Source organism: Muntiacus reevesi, chromosome 2, assembly GCF_963930625.1.
Source record: "Muntiacus reevesi chromosome 2, mMunRee1.1, whole genome shotgun sequence".
NCBI classification, from domain to species: domain Eukaryota; kingdom Metazoa; phylum Chordata; class Mammalia; order Artiodactyla; family Cervidae; genus Muntiacus; species Muntiacus reevesi.
Window position 1 is genome coordinate 270,581,165 of NC_089250.1, and position 22,311 is coordinate 270,603,475.

General features: G+C 41.7%; 2 pseudogenes; one reads left to right on the top strand and one right to left on the bottom strand.

The window, feature by feature from the left end:
- Window positions 1-22,311, top strand: part of LOC136157574 (zinc finger protein 678-like) — a 322,340-nt pseudogene that overhangs the window by 141,050 nt on the left and 158,979 nt on the right.
- The window catches only part of LOC136157581 (zinc finger protein 724-like), a 322,253-nt pseudogene that overhangs the window by 139,905 nt on the left and 160,037 nt on the right, over window positions 1-22,311 (bottom strand).

Consider the following 22,311-nt stretch of genomic DNA (forward strand, 5'->3'; position numbering starts at 1 on the left):
CCAACCCACTCCAGTATTCATGCCCAGAAAATCCCAAGGACTGAGGAGCCTGGGGGGCTACAGTCCATGGGGTCGCAAAGAGTCAGACACAACTGAACAACTTCAGCTCAGCTCAGCTAGGAATGTCTTGAGTCCTCAACTATTTTCCTGAAAGGGCAAGCAGCCACAGGATTTCTGACAATGGAAAACCCCTCTTTCCTAGAGAAGCACTTTCTTTAGGCCTACAGAGAAAATAAAATTCCTCCCTTCCCTCCTCAAAAAAAAAAAAAAAAAAAAAAATGCACAGAGTAAAAAACCTTTAATCATATTTCCACTCTTAATAGGCATCAGATAATTCATACTGGAGAGAAACCTTATGAATATAAGGGTTGTGGCAAAGCCTTTAACCAAATTCCTAGCTTCATTCAACATTGGCGAATTTGTACTGGAAACCATTCAGATGTAAAAAATGTGGCAAAGCCTTTACCCAGAGCTCAAGTCTTAGTCAAGATCAGAGAAATCATCCTTCAGAGAAAACTTAAAAATTTAAATGTAAGGAAAGTGGCAAAGGCTTTAATCAGAGCTCTCACCTCACTAGAAATCAGAGAGCACATACTGGAGAGAAACCCTAGTAATGTAGTAAGTGATGAAAGAGGTTAGTCCTAAATGTACGCTTTAGAAAACACGAGAGCATTTATACAGGAAAGATATGTGATGATGTAAAAAAAAGTAGGAAAGTTTTAATAAAAGTCAAATCTAAATAAATATCACAGAATGCATGCTAGGAAGCACTTCATATTTCCTCTGAAGGAGAATTACTGTAGATAGCAATCCGTAGTTAAAACAGAGAAAATTGACATGTTAGGATGGATCCCAGGATGGAGGGTTGTGTGTGGAGCGGTACACTTATTAGCAATGTATTCTTGTTTGTTTTGACATATTTGAGATTATTTGAAAACCACATGAAAGTAACTCAACCCTCAAAATACCACATGTCATGCTTTGTTTGTACTGTGCATGTGAACTTAAGTTTTTGACGGTTGCTGCCTCAGTGAGAAGAGAATCCCTTCTACATGAGGTAGGAACCATTGGTATTTATTCTCCATTGAGGACATTAAGGACATAGTAATATAACATGTACACTGAACATCTAAATGGAGGTGTTTGTCACTGGTGTCAAGCAAGACTGTAGGTCACCATGATGTAAGTGTTCAGGAAATAATTCCACAGAGGTTTGCTCTAAATTTTCAATGTCACTTGCTTTTTAAGGATAATACAATGACAGTTCACTGAAATTTTGATGCATCTTTATAATACTAACAGAAGTCATGAATATTAATTGACATGTTTGAAATAAAGACTTTCCTGATACCCTGGAAAAGTATGGGAAACCCTTCCCAGAAAAATCATGTAATTAATCTGTGTCTTGTTTATTAAATGATTAGTTTTCATTTTGTAACCATAGAAAGTGCAACTCTCAGACCAAATTGTATCAGAAAAATGAATATCATTGTCTATGCTTGTAATCTGTACTCTAATCAAGGATCACACAGTGGATTGTAAAAGATTTCATTCTGACTACGTGTGCTATTCATACATGTGATCAATAAAACTGAATGGTTTCCGGTGATACACTTGATGTGTAATGAATGAAGTGTTTACCTATCACCACCGTTAACCTCTCCCATCTTATTTAAGGTTGCAGGAAAGAATCATAACAGTAAACTATTAGGTAGCACTGTGGGATGACATCTGTTACTGCCCTTAAGCCTCATATAATTTGATCGTGTATTTCCCATCGTTTCTCCATTGTACTTTTCCCCCCTCTCTGTAACTGCTGGGGCATGGTGACGGCTCTAATAAGAAGGATCCTACAGAGTGCTGCTGAGAGCTCCCCTGAACTGCTCCATGCTGTTGCTGCCTCAGCATCTGTCTGGGGAGCAGGCAGCCTGCAGGTCCTTGAACTCACACCAGCCAGTCCTGTGAGCACCTGCTCTAGGTGACCCCCTTCCTTGAGACCAGCAGTCTTGCTGAACCCCAGGGCCTACTTCACAGGCCCCCCTTCACTGACACCCTCAGAGCTCATCAGAATCCTGCTCCTCTTGGTTTGAATGGACCCATCCACACTCAGCCTTGGGAACCCACAGCACTTCACCCAGGGTCACTTAGAAAGGCCTGGACCCCAAGTATTGCAGCTTTCTCTGCCTGGTTCTAGCCTGACCTCCCTCAGAAATTCCCACCATAAACCCTCCCCTCCTGAGAGGTCTCAGATGTGCTGAGTGTGAGGGCTGAAGCTCAGGGCTCCTGAGTGTGGGTCTTGGGGGAGAAACATCAGAACAGAGAACATGCTAAAGACGTATTTAATGAACCCACCTCAGACCTACAGATTCATAACTTCTTAGAGTGGGGACCTGACCTCAAGGGGTTCATATTCACTGAAATGGTTCAGAAAGAATCTGAACCATTGGCCAAGTGGTTTCCATCTGTTTCCCATCAGGGTCACATGACCAGTGTTAGGAAATGACCTCCCCGGCACCCTCCCCAGAGTTCTCTATTAGTCCTGTGGGAGCCCCAGTGCGGTGTGTAGGAAGGGCTCCAGGGGATTCTAAGGGGACAGCCAGATTAAGGACGTGGTTCCTGGTCTATTTGTGAGAGCTGAGGCCCGGTGTCAGTCCGCGGAGAGGCAGCAGGGTTGCTCTAGCTGGATTTGGACTGGGAAAGTCAACTCACATCATCTGTGTGAGCAGAGGGCTAGGAGCTCTCTGTGGGGAGAGAACAATCAAGAAATAAGTCCATAGGCTGGTCTCCAGGTAGGAAGTGATTGTTCCTGAATCTCTCCTGAGAGAGGACAGGAGAGGTGGGTCTTTTCAGCTTTTCAAGGTCCTTTTGTCTGTAGGTGAAGTAGTTGCAGGTTAAAGAGCTGTGAGGATGCCTTTGAAGGTATTTTCTCAAGATGCAGAGGTGTGTTTGCGGCATAACATCCCCAGAGAAGATGCAGAGCAGGAGGAAGGAGAGGAGGAAATGGCAGCTTCTCAGGTATGAGTCCTGTCCCGGGGCTGTGTCTGCTTTTCTTCCTGAAATGCCTGGACTGAGAACCTGCAAACCTTTAGTTCTCTGCTTCTAATTTTTCTGCCTGGGTGTTTGTTATCAACTTCTTTATTTTTTCCTTTTCTTCTTATCATAGTGAAACCTGGCTCTTTAGACCACTTCTCCCTTGTGCCCCAGAATCTTGTCTCCCTTGTCTGTATCCTGGCTTTCTCTGGAGCATGATGAATTCGCAACCTGAATTAGGAACTTTCAACTGGTGAATATATCCCTTTGTGAGAGATAAGCATGGAGAGGCACTTGTATCCGAGATTCCCATTGGGATGTGGTTCGGTGTTGGGATCTTCGGGAACTAGGGGAAATGCCATGATGAGTTTACATGTGGATGCAATTTCAGCTCTTTAGGAGTTAGAAAATGCCCTTATATATTGAATAAACTCAGTGATCCAGAATTTTTTAAGAAAATGCTCAGAAATGAAAAGTAGGAGATACTGTCCTCTGTAATGCTAAGACTTACTAGTTAAACACATTGTTAGGATACAAAATGGAAGAAGTATATATGAAATGAATTTTGCATAAAACTGATATTTTTTTTTATGTTAGGTTCAAGTTATAATTTCCTTATTTTTTCCGAAATGCCCAGGTTCTGATAGTGCATCTTCCGTGTGATCCATTTACACCATGACAGATGATGTCCACTGGCTCTGGTGATTTCTCTGAGATTATCAGGCTATAAAGTTCATTTTTTTTACTCTGTCTTTAAACAAGGCTGTGGAAAAATGGAATGAGGAACATGTGAAAACCCTCAGAGTTAATGGAGACACTCCATATCTTCTTGGCTTCTCTTTGCTTTGGAAAATGAACACTCACTGTGTTGTTGATAGATACTGGGTTTTGGGAGTGGGAGTTTTCATCACTCAAGCCCAAGTGTGATGTTTCCAGTACACTCCTTGCTCATATCACAAACATAGTCTTCTTACTCACATTTTTGTATTTTTTTTATCAAAATGTTTGCAACAATCATATTGGTGCTAATCTGTTTTCACCTGTGTAGAATTTCTAAGATACAGCTCAACAAAATGACACAGTTTTTCAAAAAATAAAAGTTTCAGAACCAAGAGCTCTAATTTATCTTATACCATTGTATATGTTTGCACCCTAGTGTATTTAAAATATAGAAAGAATATCATCCACAAGTAGATGTATACATTTTAACCCATTAAAAATAATCTCGAATTTATTGACATGAATATGAATGACTGAAATGAACATGAACTGAACTGAATATGAACTGATTTTATTGACATGAATATCGATTTTATTGACATGAATATGAATGAACTCATGAATCAGTTCAGTTCAGTCGCTCTTTCGTGTCTGACTCTTTCCAAACCCATGAACCGCAGCAACCCAGGTCTCCCTGTCCATCACCAACTCCTGGAGTTTACCCAAATTCATGTCCATTGAGTCAGTGATACCATCTAACCATCTCATCCTCTGTTGTCATCTTCTCCTCCTGCCTTCAACCTTTCCCAACATCAGGGTCTTTTCAAATGAGCCAGTTTTTCGCATCAGATGGCCAAAATATTGGAGTTTCAGCTTGAACATCAGTCCTTCCAATGAACATCCAGACTCATTTCCTTTAGGATGGACTGGTTGGATCTCCTTGCAGTCCAAGGGACTCTCAAGAGTCTTCTGCAACACCATAGTTCAAAAGCATCAATTCTTCTGTGCTCAGCTTTCTTTATAGTCCAATTCTCACATCCATACATGACTACTGGAAAAACCATAGCCTTGACTAGACGGACCTTTATGGACAGAATAATGTTTCTGCTTTTTAATATGCTGTCTAGGTTGGTCATAACTTTCCTTCCAAGGAGTAAGTGTCTTTTAATTTCATGGCTGCAGTCAGCATCTGCAGTGATTTTGGAGCCCCCCAAAATAAAGTCAGCCACTGTTTCTACTCTTTCCCCATCTATTTGCCATGAAGTGATGGGACCTGATGCCATGATCTTAGTTTTCTGAATGTTAACTTTTCTTTAATACTCTTAATTAGTATATAGTCTCATTATAATATATGTCTGTATGAATGAAAATGTTAAAATTATTTTTTTCTTGTTTTGGTATTCTCTCCAGTTATGTAAAGTTCTTTTTAAAAAATACACATGTTTATGTTTGGCTGAGTTGTGTCTTGGTCGTAGCCTGCAGAATCTTGGAGCCATGTGGGAGACTTTGTTGCAGCAGGCAAACTTTAGCTGTGGCGTGTGGGATCTAGTTCTCTGACAAGGGACTGAACCCAGCCCCCTGACTTGAGAGCTCAGACTACCAGGGAAGACCCTATAAAAACTCGTATACACTTTCTTTAGTGTCGTCTCTGTGTATTTGTGTTTTACTAGTTAAATTTTAGTTCACATAAACTGAAGCAAATTCAAGATCTGTCATTTAATGAATGTTTGACAAAATGTTTGCAAAACGGTGGAACAACAATGCTGTTGATTTTATGTTATTTATGTGATGCATTCAAGACCCTGTAAAAACTTTTAGAAAGACATATAGTATATACTAAATAGTTCAAATATTATTGCTGTTATGGGTACTATTCTATCAGACCTGTCAATTTTGTAAAACACTTAAAATTCAAAGTTAAGTATCAATTCTTACCTTAGTGGTCTACCTCTTTGCTATTCAGAACGGTCATTCATGTATCAGAATTTTCAACATTACTAGTTAAAATAAGCTTGTTAAAAATGCGGTACATTGGCCCCACTCCAGAACTCTTAGATCAGAGCATGCTTTTAAAAAATATTTTCTGTTTCCTTGATAGGGGGCTTCCCTGGTGGCTCAGAGGGTGAAGAATCTGCCTGCAATGTGGGAGACCCGGGTGCCATCCCTTGGTGGGGAAGATTCCCCTGGAGAAGGAAATGGCAACTCACTGCAGTATTCTTGCCTGAAAAATCCCATGGACAGAGAAGCCTGGCTTGCTACAGTCTATGGGGTCGGAAAAAATCAGACATGAATGAGTGACTAACATGCTTCCCTTGATAGACAGTTTATCCTGTATCACACGAGTACAACTCTCAAAAATACATAAGTCAGTGTTGATGCGATTGTTTTATAATTTCTCTTCCAGATCAGAATAGTTTCTATAGTAGTCTGTGGATCATATCTCATTCTCTTTTCCAGGGGTTAGAAATACAGTGGAAAATACGGCAGTATAAAAATTATATTCTGGTGTAACACCAGACATTCTCCTAAATCAAAACCATATCTCTTGCTTGTTTCATCTTGGGTCACATTAGGAAGTCTTCCCAGGTCCATATGGTTCATGTCCTTTATGTTTCAGGGGCTGCTGACATTCCAGGATGTGACCGTAGATTTCACTCAAGAGGAGTGGGAATGCCTGGACCTCGGTCAGCGGGAATTGTACAGGGACGTGATGTTAGAGAACTACGGGAATCTGGCCTGCTTAGGTGAGGATAACTTGCTTCCATAATCCCTTATGTATCCTCAGGGTTTTGGTTCATTCATTCTAGAATGTCTCCTGGAATTTTCTGCTTTGTCCAGTAGAGGTTAAGATCCCTACTTTCCAGGGGAAAGTAACATTCTTTCGTGATGCAACCTGCCTCCTTGTTGTTCAGTCGCTAAGTCATGTCCAACTCTTTGCGTTCCCCTGGAATGCAGCAAGCCAGGCTTCCCTAGCCTTCTTTAACTCCCAGAGTTTGCTCACATTCATAACCATTGAGTCAATACTGCCCTTCAACCATCTCTTCTGCTGCTGCTCCCTTCTCCTGCCCTCAGTGTTTCCCAGCATCAGGACCTTTTCCAATGAATTGGCTCTTCGCATCAGGTGGCCGAAGTATCGGAGCTTCAGCATCAGTCCTTCCAAGGAATATTCAGGGTTGATTTCTTTAGGATGGACTGGTGTGATCTCCTTGCTGACCAAGGGACTCTCAAGAGTCTTCTCCAGCACCACAGTTCGAAGGCATCAATTCTTTTTTGCTCAGCTTCTTTATGTTCCAAATATCACATCCATACATGACTATTGAAAAAACCATAGTTTTGACTATACGGACCTTTGTTGGCAAAGTGATGCTTCTGCTTTTTAATATGCTGTCTTTGTCATAGCTTTACTTCCAAAGGGCAAACATCTTTAATTTCATGGCTGCAGTCACCATCTGCAGTAATTTTGGAGCCCACGCCCACATCCCAAAACTAAATCTGTCACTGTTTCCACTTTCCCCCTATCTATTTGCCATGAAGTGATGAGACTGGATGCCATGATCTTAGTTTTCTGAATGTTGAGTTTTAAGCCAGCTTTTCCACTCTCCTCTTTCACCCCCATCAAGAGTGTTTTAGTTCCTTTTCAATTTCTGCCATTAGAGTGGTATCATCTGTATATCTGAGGTTGTTGATATCTCTCCTGGTAATCTTGATTCCAGGTTGTGATTCATCCAGCCCAGCATTTCGCATGATGTACTGTGCATAGAAATTAAATAAGCAGGGTGGCAATGTATAGCCTTGATGTACTCCTTTCCCAATCTGCAACCAGTCAACTGTTCCATGTACGATTTGAACTGTTGCTTCTTGACCTGCATATTCTTCATTCTAGGTTCGTGGTAATTCTGTAGGTTCTGTGGTATCAAATAGTGCCACTCTCCTCTTAAAACCGGAGCTCCACTACCTGCTTTTGCCTTAGTAGTACTTGAGCATAATATCAGAATCTGATTTGGATGCATTTGTCTTTTAAAGATGCTTCCAATAAACTATTTGGTGAAATCATTTTTTTAATGCTATTTTAACTTTCCACCTTGACTTCTCTCTCAGCTGAACACATATTGGATTGGAAATTGATGACTATCTCAGAAAACACATATTCCTTTTTCTGATGAACAGGTCTTGTGGTCTCTAAGCCAGACCTGGTCACATTTCTGGAGCAAATGAAGGATCCCTGGGGTGTAAGGAGAATAGAGACAGCCATACACCCAGGTATGTGTCTATGGATGAAGCAGATAACTCGTGTGAGAAGGACAAGAATTGTGGAGGAAGTCGTATTTTGTCGTGTGGTTTCAGAAGATCTGCTTCTCAGATTTATTTCTGTCACTGTCATAGAGTGTCATCTCCTGACCCATTCCTGATTCTTTTTTCATTTGTGTATTTTTCTCCAGTGATTAATTTTCACATTCACAGTTAGAACCAAATACTTGTCTTGGCCTGGAACAACCTGCATGACCTGATAACTCGTCCATTTTGGGGAGGTTTTAGAAAATCTGCATATTTCTGAGTAACTATATTAAGCCCTTTTAAAAGTGCTGATTCTGTCCCTAGTCAGAAGTGTGTGGGTGGAGCTGTGAAAAAATTGCCAACATGTAGGAATACTTGGGACAGATGTTTTTTGTTTTCTACCATATAATTTCCAGTCCACTGGAAACTACACATATGACCTTAGAAATTTCATAATCAAATCCTTTCTTCACTGCATAAGACACCTCACTAAAATGAGAAAATGCAAATCTGAATTTTATGTTAAAGTTTCTCTTTTTTATATGATCTAACATTAAATATGTTAAGTATATTTGCCCAGTTCATTAATGCTAAAATACTTTAATATATTTTTTTAACTCACAGAGTTTTCAAACAAATTATTGGCGTGGGAGTTTAGAACATTTCCCACAGTGCTTTTTTCTGACTCTTCTTCACTATTAAGGTTATAGATTATATAGAGAAATCTTTAAGAAGAAAATTTTCTGTTCCAATAATGCTATTTTACATGTTATGTGAGTTTTGCTGTACAGAAAGAATAAGTGATACTTATACACATTTCCCTTCTTGAATAGATTTCCTTCCCATCTAAGTCACCACAGAGCATTGAGTAGAGTTCCCTGTGTTCTCACCATGGTTTTCAAGTCTCACTTCTCATTTTGTTTGTTAAGAACACTTACCTTATTAAATCTATCTTGTTTGTTATGAGACATCCCACAACATTATCGTTTATGCCATCTATTTCTGATTAGTTCTAAGTCAATATCATTTATGATTTTAGACTCTATTAGAACATGCTCAGATAACAACATGAGTTGTAAGTGGGTTAAATAACTAGTAGGCATTAGCATTTGTGAAAATGTTTTGTTTGTAAATTTGATTACTTAAAGCAAAAATTACTCATTGCACTGCTCAACTGCTCCTCGCTTCATTGTTCTTGTACATTTCTATCTTGACTTTTCTGCACCATACTCCTTTGTCATCTCATCTTGTCCAATGTTCTGTGTTTGTGGTCTCTGTTCGGCAGGCTGCAGATCCTAGTTCCTCTTGCTCTGGTGTCTGCTCCCTGGTGGGTGAGGTGGTCCAGAGACTTGTGCCCTTATCCCCTTGAGAGGGGGTTGATGGTTACTATCGTGAACAGAGCCTGCCCAGATCCTCAGGGCCGCTTCGCCTTTTCTCTGTGGCTGTCACTGTCTGTGGCGGGATCTGCTTCCTGATTGGTGGAACAGAGGCCCCAGATCTGAAATTAGCTCTGCTCTGATCTGTGGTGCTTCTGATCTAGTGGGACTGGAGCACACCCACTGGGAGGGAAGCCATTGAGTGTTGCTCCTCTGGGGATGTTCTCCTCGGAGAGTGCTCTGCGTGTCATCCTTCATGTGCTGTATGAGCCCTCATGTGACCCTGTGTTGGCATTGACCTTGACCCCACCTGAACCATGGGTATGCTGGCACTTGACCCTGGTGTCTCTCAGATGTTGTTTTCACCAGGTCACCAGCAGAGATCCACTGTGGTCGTATCCCACGTGTACATTCATTGTGGAGGTGGACCTGCTGCGGTGCTATGGGGGCAATGGAGACTATGACCTGGCCAAAATGCCTCATGTGCGTGCCTACAATCTCTACACTTGCTAAAGCCAGACTGGTCTTGACTGCCAGAGCCTCATTTCCATCCAGATGTTCTGTTGGGGCTGAGATTACCAAGCCAGTTGTGGGGTGGAACACCATGGTTTGTACAGATGCAAGGAGAGATCTCAGCTCTTCTTGCTTAGTGTCAGGGCCTTGAGACTCAGCTGTGGTTTCAGCACCACCTGTGCATTGGGACCACCCATAGGCGTGTGCTCTGAAGGTGCCCCTGGAGCCCATGAGGCTACCTTGGTGGGGAGGAGGCTGTGGAGGAGGAAGCAGATGTGGGGGTCGTGAGATCACCCACCTAGGTGGGAGCCATTGCTAGTGCCTGGGGAGGCAGGGACAGGCAGAGGGTCAGAGAGGCTGCAAGGAGGTTCTTCCCTTCGGGCATCAGCAACAGCGCCCCTCTGCTTCTCTGGTGGTTCAGGCTTCCTCCACAAGCATCCCATTTGCAGAGCTCCTCCCTCCCTCCCGTCCCCTCAGGATGTCTCCTCACGGCCAACTGCAGTCCTCTGCCTGGGTCTGCTCTCCAAACCGCACGTTCCAGCACCCAGCCCTTGTCTGCAGCGGAGGACACCCTCTCAGGCTGGGTGGGCAGGGCAGGGGTCAGTACCCTGCGTACAGGTCTCACTCTCTCCTGCACGCTGGTTGCCGTGTTCTCTTCCCACAGGGAACGAGGCTCCCCGTCTGTCCCAACTGAGCTCCCCCCAGTGAGGGGCTTCCCTGGATGTGGAGACCTCTCCTCTCTTCAGATCCCTCCAGGTTTTTGCGGGTCCCATCCGGCTTCTTTTCCTCTTCCCTTTCCTCCATCACTCTCTTGTCCTACCTGGCTCAGCAGGGATCTTTCTTATCCTTTCAGGTGTCCAATTTCCTCTGCCCGTGTTCTGCAGGGCTCTGTGAGAATTTTTCCACTACAAGATGTATTCTTGATGCTTTTGTGGAGAGAGATGAACTGCGTGTCTTCCGAATCCTCTGCCATTTTGACTCCTTCTATCTTGGTTTTAGGCTTAATCTAGCCAAGTGTATGCCAATTTTATGTAAATTGTAGACTATATTCCCCAAGAATAGTAAGTAGAATAACTTATTCGTATCTTTCAGCTGTGTCTTCTCATGACACCCAGGGTTTGAGGACCCAAAAGCCAGGCTTAGAAGATTTACTCCCAACAGCAAGGATAGGAATATATGAAAAATTTCACCTTCGAAGTTTACATTTAACCAAAGACTGGAAATCTATGAGGGCATATAAAGAGCGGAGAGCATGTTATGATGGACACAACCAAGTTGGTACAGTTTCCCATAAAGTAAACTTTACCGCCAAAAGAAATCAAGGATGTGAATCAAATAAAGAGAAACCAATTTCAGATAACCAATTTCAGTCATCAACATCTGCAGATAAGTGTATATTTGTCAGCAACGACCCACATCATCTCTTGAAACATACATGTTCTCTGAAGGGAAATGTGGAAAGTCTGGAAAGTCATCTAGTCTGTACTGGAGATACTCATTCAAACCTATACTCTGAGCATAACTGTCCATTAAATATACATTCAAACATTTCTGGAAACCAGAAACTTAAACATGATGGTGAAAATTCCCAAAACAATCAATTTGAGGGATCCTTTAACAAGGGTTTCTTGTTCTTCAACCAACAACTATTTTCTCCTTGTTCCAAAATCTGTAATGGTGTTAATAATGGGAGACACCTTATTCAACCATCATTGTTCAATACATATGGAGGTATAATTAGTGTGGAACAACTTTACAAGTGTAACACAATGAGGAATGTCTTAAGCAGGAGCTCTGCCCCCAATAATTACAAGAGAATACATGATGGAATGAGAAGTTCCTCATGCAATGAAACTGGGCATAATGTTGACCAAGACTCATATCTCGTGAAACAACAGGGACATCAATCTTCAGACAACAATTCTGAGCATAATAAGTGTAGGAATATATTTTATCAAAGCTCAAATCTTACTATGAATCCTTATAAGTGTATGGATATTGGAGACAAGACTTATAATTGTTATGATTATGGTAAAGTTTTTAACCAGTTTTCAAAACTTATTCAACAGCAGAATATTCAGAGCAAGTGGAAACATTGCAAGGGTAATACATGTGGAAAAGTCTTTAGTAACTCACCAAATCGAAATAGACATAGGAAAATTCATACAGGAAGGAAAGATTTCAAATGTACAGCATGTGGCAAAGCCTTTAATCAGAGATCATATTTAACTGAACATCAGCGAATCCATACTGGGGAGAGACCTTATAAATGTACAGACTGTGGCAAGGCTTTTAAGCGGACTTCAGCTTTAACTGAACATCACCGAATCCATACTGGGGAGAGACCTTATAAGTGTACAGTCTGTGGCTAAGCCTTTTCCCAGATTTCAGGTCTTTCTCGACATCAGAGAGTTCATGCTACAGAGACACGTTAGAAATGTATGGAATGTGGCAAAGGATTTCCTCACAGCCATCACCTCCCTCACAATCAGAGAATTCATACTGCAGAGAAACCCTAGAAATGAATCAGTGATAAAAAAATTTGGTCCTAAATTTACTGTTTTGAAAAAAAGAGTGCTTTCTTTGGAAAGATACATGAATGAAATAAAAACATGTACAAAAGTGCTTAATCAAACATCAAAAGTAACTCAATACCAGAGATTTCATACTAGAAAGCATTTCATTAGTACCACTTTTGTTGAATTACTCTAAGCAGAAACACTGTAGCAAGTATTCCATAAGTAAAACACATACAAAATTGATATACTAGTATGGATCACAAGATGAAGGGGTGGATATTTGTAGCGGTATAATTATTATTAATGTATCCTTGTTTATGTTAACATTATTTGAGATTATTAAGAAACCAAAACGAATGTAATTCAACTCTCAAATTACTACATGCTGTGATTTGTTTCTACTGTATATACGAACTTATGTTTTTGATGGTTGTTGCCCAATGGTAAGAGAAGCCCTCCTATATTAACTGGGAATCATTTACATTTATTCTCCAATTTACAAGATTAAGAACACAGTCATGTTATATACACAATAAACCTCTGAATGGAGGTATTTGTCACTGATGTCAAACACCTCTGTGGTCACCATGATGTAAGTGTTCAGGAAATAATTCAAAGTAAGACAGAAGTTTGCTCTAAGTTTTCAATAATTATGTCAGTTACTTTTTAAGCATAAAACAAGGATAGTTCATGAAAATCTAAGGTATTTTTATAACATCAACATAGAGAAATCATGCATATTATCTGGCAGGCTTGAAGTAAGGACACTTTCTCTTCTATCTGATGTAAGTATAGAAAACTCTTTCTGGGAAAGTCATATTAATATAATGAATGTCCATCCATGTTTACTAAATTAGCCTCCATTTTGTAAACCATATAAATCACATTCTCAGATCATTTCATCAGAGAAACAGGAAAGTTTTTAGAAGCTTGTAATGTGTATTTTAATCAAGGATCAAACAAGAATTGTAAAAGGTTTTATTCCATCTGTGTAAAATTAATGTACCTTAATTAATAAAAGTGAATGGTTTTTCAGTGTTACAATTGATGTGGAATGAATGAAGGGTGAACGCACCACCAGCATTACCCTCTCCCACCTATTTAAGGTTGCTGGAAAGGTAACGTCATGATAAACTATTTGTACCACAGGGGGATGGCATCTGTAGAAATTAGTTCCTTACTGCCATTAAACCTCTCATAACTTCATATATTTCCCACCATTTCTACGATGTATCTCCTCTCTGATTTTTATCTATTTGGACATTGTGGTGGTTCTAAAAAGAAGGATCATACAGAGTACTGTTGAGAGTTGCCCTGAGCTGCTCCATGCTGTTGTTGCCTCAGCATCTGTCTGGGGAGCAGGCACCCTGCAGGTCCTTGAACTCACACCAGCCAGTTCTGTGAGCACTTGCACTAGATGACCCCCTTCCTTGGGACCAGCAGTCTTGCTGAACCCCAGGGTCTACTGCACAGGCTCCACTTCAGTGATACCCTCTGAGCTCATCAGAATCCTGCTCGTCTTTGTTTGAATGGATCCCTCCACACTCAGCCTGTGGGACCCATAGCACTTCACACAGGGTCAGGTCTGAACCCCAAGTAGTGGAATTTTCTCTGCCTGGTTATAGCCTTGATCTTCCTCAGTGGCCTTCAAGGCTTGCTGTGAATTTTCTGAGGACCTAAACTCAGAGTCATAAACTCACCTTCTGCAATTGTCCTTTGTTCTTCTGTTAGCTTAAACTTTTCAGGGGCTCATTTAAGCAAATGTAAGTTTAAGAAAGTCACAAAAAGAATAATCAGAAGCCATGATGGGAAAATTCTGAGCCAAGATTTCTAAAATCTTACCCTGTATCATTCTTAGCACATGTGTCTTGTAAGGCTTAAAGGAACTGTTTCCTCATGGCTTTGTCATACTTTGAATGCAATATATAAATATCTGAAGATATATACATAATATAATTTATATAACACACACTGAATACAAGATATAAGTATCTGAAGATATACATGTTAGTGAGAAAACCAAGAAGGAATATGTGAGTGTATGTGTATTCCTACACATTTAACTTAGAGAATTTAGAAATGTTAGATCAAAACTGGTCATTTCAGAATTGCAGATGATTTACTAAAAACTGTAAAGCTTGTCAATTTGTTGATTAATCTCTTTTGTCTACTTTTCATGGAATTCACTTCCTTAAATGTCAGAAGGTTATGTTTTTAAGGAACTTCCACACGGTCCAGCCACGTGACTGCACCAGCTTACATTCCCTCCAGCCATGTAGGAGGTTCCCTGATCTCCAAGCCCCTTCAGCGTTTGTGATATTATTAGTGGGCTTTTTGCTCATTGTTCTGACTGGCATGCGGTGATACATCCCTGTAGCTTTGCTCTGCATTCCTTATCGTTCAGCGCTGGTGAGCATCTTCCTTTGCCTCCTGCCTATGGAAAGAGCAAGCTGCCCGCCCGGCCTCAGCAGCTGTGGGGCACAGGCTCAGTCTCCCCACAGCACGTGGGGGATTCCTGAGCCAGGGGTGCGGCCCTTGTCCCCGCAGGGTCAGACGGGTTCCCACCGCTGGTGACCAGTCTGCTTAGCTTTTTTTCCTTTTGAGACATATATTTATTTATTTATTTATTTATTTATTGGAACATAATTGCTTTACAATGTTCTGCTAGTCTCTGCTGTATGACGTCATCAATCAGCCGTGAGTATACATAAATCTCCCTCTTGGCCCTCCATCCCGTGGTCTCACTTTCACCCCTCTGCTCAGCACAGAGCACCGAGCTGAGCTCCTGTGGTAAACAGCAGCTTCCCACCAGCTACCTATATTAACCATCAGTTCAGTTCAGTTGCTCAGTCGTGTCTGACTCTTTGCGGCCCCATGGAGTGCTGCACGCCAGGTCTCCTGTCCATCACCAACTCCTGGAGCTTGCTCAAACTCATGTCCATTGAGTCAGTGATGCCATCCAACCACCTCATCCTCTGTTGGCCCCTTCTCCTCCCCCTTTCAATCTTTCCCAGTGTCAGGGTCTCTTCAAACGAGTCAGTTCTTCATATCAGATGGACAAAGTATTGAAGTTTCAGCTTCAACATCAGTCCTTCCAATGCATATCAGGACTGATTTCCTTTAGGATGGACTGTCTGGATCTCCTTGCAGTCCAAGGGACTCTCAAGAGTCTTCTCCAACGTTTTACCCATGGTGGTGTATATATGTCAATGGTACCCTTTCAATTGGTCCCCCTCTTCTTCTCCTGCTGTGTCCACGTCTGATCTCTATATTTGTGCAAATATTGTCTTAACGGATATGTATGGAATTTAAAAAAATAGTATTGATGAACGTATTTACTAAGCAGGAATATAGGCGCAGAGGTAGTTCTTAAGCTTTTGCATGTTAAGCGTTCAAGGCATAAAATACATTGACAATCATTCCATGCATTTTACAGTTGTAGCCACGCGTTCTGGGAAACAAACTGACTCAGAAGGATAATGCAGAGAGTGGAGAGCAGTTTATTACATGGGGGTGGGGTGGGGTGGGGGTGGGGGGCAAGGCAGAGTCTCCTCTTAGCCAAGGACCCCGAACAGTTTTTGTGAAAACTATATATAACCTAAGTGTGCTTGCTCAAACCCACCTCCCCAAATTGCTTGAAACTAGTCTGGACAAGGTAAAAGAGAGATGCAATCAAAGGTAACCCATGATTCATGTGTCACAGGACTAAATAAACAGTGGATATTTATCAACAGGCCTGTGGTCATATCCCAATAAACAAAATGAAATTTACCACTTTGTTCTGTTACAGAGATAATTAGCATATTCTTTTTGGCAACAGAGTCCTAGTGCAATTCCTGAGGCTCTTTTATGGGGGGCGGGGAGGGATCTGATTTTCTACTGGTATGCCATTTCTACAGACACCAGGGCGCAAAGTTCAAAGTCCACTGGGAGGGTGACCGTGCGTGTAGCCTAATGCTCACAGCCTGGCCTAAGACAGAGGCCAGCTCTATCTGTTTCCTCCTTCATTACTAAGTGAAAGAAGCCCATTTGATATACTACAAAAAGGAGGATTTTTACAATATGACATTTTGGTGTAGGTAAATGTTCTTATGTGTGCTCAGTTGTGTCTGAATATTTGTGATCCCAGGGAATGTAGCCTGCCAGGCTCACCTCTGTCCATAGATTTCCCAGGAAAGGATACTGGAGTGGGTTGCCATCTCTCCCTCCAGGGGATCATCCTGACCCAAGGATTGAACCTGAATCACGTGGATGTCCTGAATCGGCAGGCAGATTCTTTACCACTCAGTCACTGGGAATCTAGTAAGAAATATAGAAGAGATTAAAAAGGTCCATGATTACTGTGGGTTTCAAAGGAGAGACTATGAATATCGTAAGTCTAGAGAACTTTCATTAACACAGATGAAATAATTTGTGTTAAGCTGTCATGATGGACACATGTTATTAAACATTTATCTAGAGGTATGGAGTGCACATTCCTAAAAGAGGAACACAGGGGCAAACTAGAGAGTTGATCTATTTACTGCCCGTGTAGATTCAGCAGTGGTAACAAATGCTCGCTCTGGTGGGGAAAGCTCAGTAGGGAGATTGTCCACACGTGGGAACAAGAGGTATATGGGCAATGTCTATACTTTATTCTCACTTCTGCTGTGAAACTAAATCTTCTACAAAGTTGGTACTGGTGAATGCATGCCGGACCAGCCGGGAGATTTCAGCGAGCAACACGACGCGTTCCTTTAGGCTAAGAAATAAAGACACAGGACAGATGGGGTCGAGAGGATCGCTGCAGTCAACGATGCTCCATTATTTCTCTAAGCTTCATTTATACTTAAACCAAGAAGGAGGCATCCCAAAGAAAATTCCTCCCCATGTACATCATCTTTAAGATAACAATCACTAGAACTCTCACTAGGCGCCAGAGCACAGGAATAGCATCCTGATTTATTTTAGGGGTAATCGTAAAAAGGCTATCTGTCTGCGTCTTGTGTGCATTCAAGGCTTACTAGTGTTCTGTTTAACTTTGGATAGTAAATTCCAGAGGGGTGGCGGGACAGAGAGCTATGTCCTTGAAGGGATCCTCGATAATCAATCAAGGCAGCTCCCAGAGTCAGCTCTTTCAAGTCGCTCCACGAAAATGCAGACTGAATATTTTTTAGAATATATAATATGAGAAAGATGTATATGCTTCTATCTTTAATTTTCCTTGGTCATTATACTTTAAAGATGTGGGAAAATAGAGCTGTTTAAATGGACCAGACAACAAACTGGAGCAGTTGATTCATAAAACCTAGAAAAACACACACAGGAAGTAGAGCAACAACATTCTCAGGTGTTAACTCATGTGTGATGTAACTTATGACAACACGGATCATTACTTCTTTCGTTGGTCATCAGAGAGCATTTAGGGCACCGTTTTCAGAGGCATTTGGCTCCGCCCATACGCACTGTGAACCTAGCGTGTCCTGCTCAGTTCAGTTCAGTTCAGTGGCTCAGTCGCCTTGGACTGCAGCACGCCAGGCCTCCTGCTGCCCCTGGTTTCTTTTTCAAGAAAGCGGGGATGGAAATGCCTCCAGGCTCCTGGTCTCTGAAGTTGGAGGTGCCACGCCTGCAGAGAGGTGGTCACAAAGCAAGTCATTTTGTGAAAACCCGTGTCCCCAGGCTGCAGAGGGGGGTGAGAAAAACTAAGGACAGGGGAGATCTTTGGGAAGAATTCTGCAAGTAAAGCCTGGCAGGGACCCAAGACCCCTAGGTGATTCCCACCACTCACTGACCTCTCCCCTCCCAGCCCCCAAGGGTACAGGCAGGCTGTGGACCACCACACCCATCCTAGAAAGAGCCCCTCCCCAGGGAATGAGGTTGAATTTCTTTGTTTCTAGAAGTTCCCTCCCTAAACCCTCCCTTCCTGAGGTTCAGGGCTCTGAATGCGGGTCTTCCTCTTGCATTTTTTTCACAACCCTCAAGGCTGGGTCAGCTAGCCCAGAAGGAGGTCCGTTGTCTCTTTTCAGCTGTTCTCTATAACTCGAAAAGGAAGGGGAAGAGCTAGCCCGGACGATCTGCAAATAGTGTAGAGCACCACGATGTGATTAGCATTATCAGGTTCGTCTTGATTCCCCACTACAGATTGGGAACACAGAAAGTCGAGAAGGGGCTCAGAAGCGGATGAGGGAAACAGGAAAACTTTTTCTTCTCTTTCCCTACAGCAGTTGCAGGTTCAACAGCTGCATGGATGCCTTTGAAGGTATTTTCTCAAGATGCAGATGTGAGTATGGGATGTAACATCCCCAGAGAAGACGCAGAGCAGGAGGAAGAAGAGGAGGAAATGGCAGCTTCTGAGGTACGAGTCCTGTCTCGGGTCTGGGGCTGTGTCTGCTTTTCTTCCTGAAATGCCTGGACTGAGAACCTGCACACCTTTAGTTCTCTGCTTCTAAGTTTTCTGCCTGGGTGTTTGTTATCAACTTCTTTATTTTTTCCTTTTCTTCTTCTCATAGTGAAGCCTGGCTCTTTAGACCACTTCTCCCTTGTGTCCCAGAATCTTGTCTCCCTTGTCTGTATCCTGGCTTTCTACGGAGCATGAAGAATTCTCAGCATGAATTAGCGACTTTCAACTGGTGAATATATTCCCTTTGTGAGAGAGAAACTCGGAGAGGCACTGGTATCCGAGATGCCCACTGGGATGTGGTTCGGTGTTGGGATCTTAGGGAACTAGGGGAAATGCCATGATGAGTTTCCATGGGGATTCAATTTCAGCTCTTTAGGAGTTAGAAAATGCCCTTATATATTGAATAAACTCAGTGATCCAGAATTTTTCAGAAAATGCTCAGAAATAAAAAGAAAACTAGGAGATACTGTCCTCTGTAATGCTAAGAGTTAGTAGTTAAACACATTGTCAGGTAGTTAAAATAGGGAAAAAGAGTCCAAAATGGCGGTGGCTAAAAGAGCTGGAAGGGAAAGCCCGCGAAAATAGAACAAAGGTCCTAGGACTGGAGTGAGAACCTCAGGTAAAACAAACAGCGCGCCCGCCTAGGCCCGATTTACATAAGACAGACCCAGGGGCAGAGAAACGAAAAAGAGGAGCCAAAGCCCTCTTCCTTCTTCTCTCTGTCTCTCTCTCTCCCACGCGATGGGGCGATCTTTTCTTCGTGTCTTTGGATCGACATTTCCTCACAACTCGAAGGTGGATTTTCCGGCTATTATCTAAACAAATAGAGCTGTAACACTGATTTATTTAAGAGCTATAACACGGTCTGTCCTCCGAGAGCTCTGACCCGACAAGGGGCTTTAATATCCATCACTCGAAACTTTTGTTGTGACGAGACAAAGATCCGAGGAACATACAGTCGGGTGACAACATTGTTAGGATCCAAACAAAGGAAGTAAATATGAAATGAATTTTGCATAAAACTGATGTTTTTAATTTTAGGTTCAAGTTATAATTTCCTTATTTTTTCCAACATGCCCAGGTTCTGATAGTGCTTCTTCTGTGTGATCCATTTACACCGTGACAGATGATGTCTACTGGCTCTGGTGATTTCTCTGAGATTACCAGGCTATAAAGTTCATTTTTTTCCCCCTCTGTCTTTAGACAAGGTTGTGGAAAAATTGAATGAGGAACATGTGAAAACCCTCACACTTAATGGAGAAACTCCACATCTTCTTGGTTTCTCTTTGCTTTGGAAAATGAACACTCACTGTGTTGATGATAGATACTGGGTTTTGGGAGTGGGAGTTTTCATCACTCAAGCCCAAGTGTGATGTTTCCAGTACAGTCCACGCTCATATCACAGAGAAAGTCTTATGCACATTTTTGCATTTTTTTTTAACAAACAACAATCCTATTGGTGCTAATCTGCTATCACCTGTGTTGAATTTCTAAGATACAGCTCTACAAAATGATAGTTTTTCAAGAAATTAAAGTTTCATAACCGAGAGCTCTAATTTATCTCATACCATTGTATATGTTTGCACCCTAGTGTATTTAAAATATACAAAGAATATCATCCACAAGTAGATGTATATATTTTAACCCATTAAAAATAATCTCGATTTTATTGACATGAATATGAATGACTGAACTGAAATGAAAATGAACTGATTTTATTGACATGAATATCGATGTTATTGACATGAATATGAATGAACTCAGCTGAACTGAACTGAACTGAACATGAATCAGTTCAGTTCAGTCGCTCATTCGTGTCTGACTATTTGCGACCCCATGAACCGCAGCACTCCAGGTCTCCCTATCACCAACTCCTGGAGTTTACCCAAACTCATGTCCATTGAGTCAGTGATGCCATCTAACCATCTCATCTTCTGTCGTCGCCTTCTCCTGCCTTCCATCTTTCCCAACATCATGGTCTTTTCTAATGAGTCAGTTTTTCGCATCAGATGGCCAAAATATTGGAGTTTCAGCTTGAATATCCGTCTTTCCAATGAACATCCAGACTCATTTCCTTAGGATGGACTGATTGCCTCTCCTTGCATTCCAAGGGACTCTCAAGAGTCTTCTCCAACACCACAGTTCAAAAGCATTAAATCTTCTCTCCTCAGCTTTCTTTATAGTCCAACTCTCACATCCATACATGACTACTGGAAAAGCCATAGCCTTGACTAGACGGACGTTTGTGGACAGAGTAATGTTTCTGCTTTTTAATGTGCTGTCTAGGTTGGTCATAACTTTCCTTCCAAGGAGTAAGCGTCTTTTAATTTCATGGCGCAGTCAGCATCTGCAGTGATTTTGGAGTTCCCAAGATAAACTCAGCCACTGTTTCCACTCTTTCCCCATCTATTTGCCATGAAGTGATGGGACCGGATGCCGTGATCTTAGCTTTGTGAATGTTAGCTTTTTCTTAATACTCTTAGGAAGTATACAGTCTCACTGTAATATATGTCTGTAAGCATGAAAATGTTAAAATTATTTTTTTTCTTGTTTTGGTATTCTCCCCAGTTATTTAAAGTTCTTTTTTAAAAAAAACACGTATTTATGTTTGGCTGAGTTGTGTCTTGATCGTAGCCTGCAGAATCTTGGAGCCATGTGGTTGACTTTGTTGCAGCAGGCACACTTTAGCTGTGGCATGTGGGATCTAGTTCTCTAACAAGGGTCTGAACCCGCCCCCCTGACTTGGGAGCTCAGACTACCAGGGAAGACCCTATAAAAACTCGTATACACTTTCTTTAGTGATGTCTCTGTGTATTTGTGTTTTACTAGTTAAATTTTAGTTCACATAAACTGAAGCAAATTCAAGATCTGTCATTTAATGAATGTTTGGCAAAATATTTGCAAAACGGTGGAACAACAATGTTGTTGATTTTCTATTATTTATGTGATGCATTCAAGACCCTGTAAAAACTTTTAGAAAGACATATAGTATATACTAAATAGTTCAAAGGATTATTGCTGCTATGGGTACTATTCTATCAGATCTATCAATTTTGTAAAACACTTAAAATTCAAAGTTAAGTATCAGTTCTTACCTTAGTGGTCTACCTCTTTGCTATTCAGAACAGTCACTCATGTATCAGAGTTTTCAACATTATTAGTTTAAATAAGCTTGTTAAAAATGCGGCACATTGGCCACACTCCAGATCTCTTAGATCAGAGCATCATGCTTTTTAAAAATATTTCCTGGTTCCTTGATAAGGGGCTTCCCTGGTGGCTCAGATGGTGAAAAATCTGCCTGCAATGTGGGAGACCGGGGTCCGATCCCTTGGTGGGGAAGATTCCCCTGGAGAAGGAAATGGCAACTCACTTCAGTATTCTTGCCTGAAAAATCCCATGGACAGAGAAGCCTGGCATGCTACAGTCCATGGGGTCGGAAAGAATCAGACATGACTGAGTGACTCACACACTTTCCTTGATAGACAGTTTATTCTGTGTC